General features: G+C 38.5%; 1 protein-coding gene across 2 annotated transcripts in view; it reads right to left on the bottom strand.

Moving 5' to 3' along the window:
- Window positions 1–6,000, bottom strand: part of LOC111223956 (forkhead box protein J3-like) — a 45,519-nt gene that overhangs the window by 38,520 nt on the left and 999 nt on the right. The window lies entirely within an intron of this gene.

The following is a 6,000-nucleotide window of genomic DNA, read 5'->3' on the forward strand; positions in this document are numbered from 1 at the left end:
AAAATTCAGTATCAGCAAAGTGCTTAAAATTTAAATGCCTGCTTTACGGTGTAATGATGGTACAGGTTAAGAAAGTAGATGAAGGTATCAGAGAGTCTAGCACCAAAGCAATTTTACACTTTCAGATTTCAGGCACTGCAAACCTTAGCTTGAGGTGGAAGATAGGGGCAGGAAGTGCAAATGCTCATTCCTAAAAAATCTTATTTAAATAAGCAACAGGAGCAGGGTTTTTCTGAGCTGTGGCTAGTCACTAGTCAGAAGCAGGAACATTATCTCCAGAGTAAATAATGTCCTGGAGGACCAGTAGCTACCCAAATTGCTTCTTAAAAAAATAGAAAACTGCTCCAGGCTGCTATTATTAAGCCTCAGATCCAATGGGAAGTTGAACCTTTGATCTGTTTAGGGTACTGTGTATTTGCATTTTATAATGAGATCAAAGCAAGGTCCAGGGCCCCTGCAGAAGGCAGCTCTGTGCCCCATCTCTGCACATTGGACGATTTACAGACCAAAGCTACATTTCCCTGTTAACAGGATCATGTAAGAGCTATGGACCTCAGTGAAAATGCAGTGGGAGATGTTTGTTAGGCAATCAACAGTAGCTAACATTCTCTTCCAGCTAATTTTCTTTTCCTGTACTCAGGTGTGGAGGAGAAAAAATAATACCATGCCAGTAGCAACAATCTCTTCAACAGTTAAAAGTTCAAGAGCAAACATTTCAAGCATTTTTAAACTGGTTGAGAATTGCTCCAGATTTTCTTTGGCATTCTTCACCTGGAAGAAATGCAGCGGGGAATTTACACACTTTGCCTGAAGTGAGCCTACAAGGAGCTGAGAGAAGGTTTGAGATGAGCATGGAGGTCAACATTTGAGAGTGTATGTGGAGTCTCTCTATTCAATACTGTTCCTGACCATTTTTTTTTTTCTAAACAGAAAACATATCAGAAAAGAAAGCGCGCACACTGTCACTCTGTCTTTGGCTGAGATGAAGCGAGCAAAGTTTCCCATTTTCAGACAGCCTGATCAGAGCTGGAGCTGGGAGGAGGACCGCACACAGTCAGAGGGGGTTAAGACATCCATGCTGATGAATTAAGTAGGCTGTTTGCTTAAATTAGCCCATCCAGTATGAGGTAATTATTGTAGCAACACCTGAGAAATGAAATGTTGTTCTAAATTTGAGTTCAGTGAATTGATTTGCAAATATCAATAAAGTCAATAATCAAATGTATGAAAGAGAAGTATACTTTTGTAATATAATATTTGCTCAAATATATTTCTTGTACTATATACTGTTTAGCAACAAACACTCCTCTGTTTACAATGAATGCATATACAGTACCAGTCAAAATAGTTTGGATACATTTTCCAAGTGTGTCCAAACTTTTGACTGGTACTGTACAGCATATGGGTTTCAGGCATTTTTCAGGCAATTTAAAATCTGTGTTTTAATCACATAATACTCAAATTACTTAGAAATTCCTCTGTATCCGTGTCATGATAAGAAGTACTTAAAAGTTTATCCGTCTGTCTTTTTGTATGTCTGTAAAATAAATGGACCAATACTAATTGACAAAGCAACTCACTCACAGTAGTTTCAAATCTTAAAATTTATAATTGGTTAAGACTGTTCCACTCTTCTTGTACCCTACTGTCCATCATTATGCACACAGGTAGGGGAATACCCCCTCCCCTGCAGCTGTCTCCTTGAAGTGTCTTGAAGCCACGAGTCTGCAAATGGTTTATGTAACAACTGCCCCACAAACAGTTGTAGCGAAAGTGAGAGAACGCTGATTTGCCATTCATGACACGCACGACAGCATCCGTGAAGAGACGGAGCAGATTCGAGAAGTTGTGACAACACATCTGAAGACTATATTTAGTTGCTATTTCCATTCATTCAATTACTCATCATAATCATTTTGAAAATCTTTTCTTTGAAATGTATAAATAGAAAAAAAAGGTGTAAAACCAAATTCCAACATGTACAGTCAGGTGCAAAAGTCTGACACCACTTCAGAATAACTGTTCTGAAATATTTTTATGGATTCTTAAATACTGAATCTGACCCAAAGTTAAAAGCCTTTATAGTTTTACAAGTCTCTTCTTTGCTAAGTGCTCCTTGCAAGGAAAAGGCATGTTCTCCTGACCTTGGAGTTGGAGAAGACTGTTCCCATTTACCCTTTAATCTCAGAGGAGTCTTCTGGGCCAGGTTACATTGACTGTAATGGCTTTGAAATGAAAGGAACTGAGCATGAGGTAACAGAAAAATCAGGAGCAGATAGATACAGTATAGTCCACTATAGAAAAGTGCTGCAAGCAAATGCCTATACATTTCTTGAACATATACTGAATGTTTAGGAATTCAGGTATGTGAAAAATCCTTAAGCAATCTGGCAGATCTTCAAAAAGCCATGTTTGCCATGCAAGGAACAGAAGGACATGACAGTCACAGTATATGAGCTGAATCATACACAAGACTGCTTAGACAAACCTGCAAAATATGAATCAAAAGTGCCTCAGAGAGCTGGAGAGGGTGTTAAGAAGAGCACCATCTAATTGCTTGCACATAGATGCCAAGCACATATTCTGCACTCTCGAAGGCGGCGTTCACATTTTTTGACCTTGATGAATTATCTGTTTTTATTGACAGCACTTATTGATATTTCTTAAAAGCGCAGGCTAATGGAGTTCTATTGAGATGATTAAATGAGTTGCTGGCGCCCGGATTAGCCCAGTCTCATCTCGCCGGCACAGCTTGCATTATCATACAGAACAGACGCATGCGTGCGTTGAGTCCCAAATTCCTGCGACTGACATCTCCAGGGGAACAGAGAAGAGATGACTACATCCGACCTACATTCACCCCACCCAGGCATGCTTGCTTTTCCAACTAATTACACAGACAAACATGCATACTCAGTCACATTATAGGTGGATTCATATCATAGTAACAGTCACAGTGCAGGGAAAATATTACTACTGCATGGATATTACAGAATTATACAATTTCAATTAGGCATTATGCTACTTCCAAAGATGTATCTCTGAGGGTTTTAAAAGCAATAAACTCTTGCAACCGTACAAGCTCCTAGTGACCTCCTGATGATTGGGAGAGAAACTTTTCCCAGGCTTTTGCACAGGCTTAGATGAAAATATAATTTGTGTGATGGTTTGTGAAAATTCTCCAAGTACAAAAACATTAGGAACAAACCTAGGGCTACTGGAGCTTGTTGAAATGCCTCAGGCACGGAAACAGCACTATTGGATTTCATTCAAATGCTCCTTATGCAATGAGTAGACTTTATATATACTCTATACACATTATTTCAGCAGTTTAAATTCTCAGAAAAAAACTATGGCAGGGAAAACACCCTATTAACAAGAATTGAGAAAAAATTGTGACGCAGGCTCTAGCCCATGAGCACATCTTCAAACCGCTTTTTCAGTGTTTCCTGTGCTGTACAGCATCCTGGTTTGAGTGATGTGGTTTTTCTCACTTTTAAATGTGATGGGTATTTCTACAGTTGCAGCCCACATTTAGGACAGAATCTGTTGATCTATGCAAGCTTTTACTAAACCAGAAAGCACTTTAAGAGCGTCAATCTCCACCAACGCTAATTCTATAACTTGCTCTTATACCCAGGTATCATTCCAATTACGTCAAATCTATTAGCTATACCTGATACTGAAAAGAAACCCTTACCATTTCGACATCATAATTCTGTTAGTTTCATCAAAGAAAAGAAAAAAACATGCAGAAATCTCATAAAATCAGTGGTTATTGTTCCTTGACCATAGAACGTCCACAAAATTTTTTGGCATCTAAAAGAGTCAAAAATATAATAACCTTGGCAAATTAATTATCCACTCAGGACTCACTGGAAAGCAGTATTAGGAGTGGTTTATCTGCGTGAATCTCTTTATCCCAAATTTTCACAACTGTACTACTGTACTACTGTAATGTTACACGTGATGCAACCTTTACCAATACTATGATGTTGAAAATGGGTTTGCTGTGGACTAAAACTTGCAGCCCTGCATTAAAATGTGGCTTTTGCCTAACCTCACTTTTGTAGTACAGGGTAATGTTTCGAATTTAAAGAGAACATCTTCCATGATATAACACAGCTTTAAAACTGCACCCCGACTTCTAAGTATTAGAATTAAAATTACACATTGATCTGTTAATCCCTAAGACAACTGAACTCATTCTTTTGTTGTAGACAGGTTGTAGACAGACACTTGCAAAGGGACAAATTTGCTTTGCCGGACCAGCTGCATTTAGCCTTAATTATCATATTTTCAAAAAATCCCCCACGGTCTATTTTTAAAATTAAAAAAAAAAAAAAACCTGGCATCAGTTAAGATTTCAAGATTTCATGACATTTCCAAATCTTCAGTGATTATTTCCAGAACTGTAAAACAAGCTTTTAAATCCATAACAATATCTTAAGTGTTTCCTGACCATGTGACTCCAGAAATGACCACTTGATTTCATGATAAAGCTACATGTGACAGCAAAGAGCTAAAAAAAAATTAAAATCTCATTGACAGCCATACAAATTAGCCAGGCTTTGGTGAATTAATATCACGTAGTCCGTTCTGCTGTATCTACAGTAGGACTGTAACTCAGTGGGTAGAGCAAAGCTTCAATCCTGCCAGCAGCACCAGTCTGATTCCCACTGAGGCCACCCACTCTAAAATGTATAAAAAGTGTATGAATTCAAGTGCTTTGGATAAAAGTATCAACTAAATGTTGTGTTTTATGTACTGTTATTTTAGTTTGGCTAGTCAGTCACACCCTCATATTTCCGAACAATAAAGTCTGTGGATATGTGTGTGAGTTCACCAAGTCCACTTCAACCCACCTAAACGATGATTTACTCATATAGCTGCTCTCTGGATACAAAGAAATATTAACAGTTTAACATATCTACATGGATACAGAGTGACCACATAGTGCTACATGCTCTGCAGTAGGATCTGAACTTGAAATGCAGCAACAAAGACAGTGGAAAATAACTGCTGCAACCTTATCTCTATATCTAGAAGAATTGTACGTGTGTGTAATGAACGGTTAAATTCAATGCTAGGGAAGGTAGACGGTATACAAAATGCAGAGTTGACATCAGTGTGGAATGAAAATGCCTGTATTCCTATGCAGGAATACGTGCAGACTGACAGCGCATATGCTGCTGTCTTGCTGACAACTAAATAAGGGATGATGAAGGTAAAAGAGGAAACAAAGGTCGCAAAATAAAACAATTCATTTCCTTACAAAACGCCTCACCACAGAAGCTAAAATCATTCCATTTATAATAACACTTTCTCATCTCTGCCTCACCTACAAAACACACACATACACACACACCTCCATACAGCCTGTACACATGCCAGATCCTGTCGCCCCAGGAAATGGGCTTCATACATCTTGTCTGACTGCAATAAAGCAGTGCCTAAGATTCTATTTCCAATAAACGTCGACTGATTGGAAAACTCATTCTAATATCAATTTCCATCTGGGCCCTTTAAAAGGCAATCAGCATAGCTTCATCTCGGTATATCATGGGCTCCTTGAGATGATGACACAGCACTGGCTCTCTCCTTCTGCATAATGGCCTTCTCCTATCAAGGCATCTGCAATGAATAATACCACCCATGAATGGGCTATTTAGTCTGTGTTCGCACAGATAGGGGCCACTTCTCTGAATATTAATCCAGGGTTCTACACTTCATATGGTTCTCTCAGGGCTGCACCATTTTTCATTCTGAGGAGTAAGGCACTTAGAGAGATTTGACATACTCATAGTTTCTCTCTAAGCTTTCTCAGAAATGACAATGGTGATTACCAATGGCATCTCACTTTTTTTTTTTTTTTTTTTAAAGATGCCCAGCACCCACAAAACAACGATTTAAAGTCAAGGAATGTCAATTTCAACTCTTCTGTAAACGACAACTTAGCACTAAATGCAAGGTCAAAGGAGAATATCCACAAGTGAATAA

This window comes from Seriola dumerili, unplaced genomic scaffold (genome assembly GCF_002260705.1).
Source record: "Seriola dumerili isolate Sdu_G_001 unplaced genomic scaffold, Sdu_1.0 BDQW01000121.1, whole genome shotgun sequence".
Taxonomy (NCBI): Eukaryota; Metazoa; Chordata; class Actinopteri; order Carangiformes; family Carangidae; genus Seriola; species Seriola dumerili.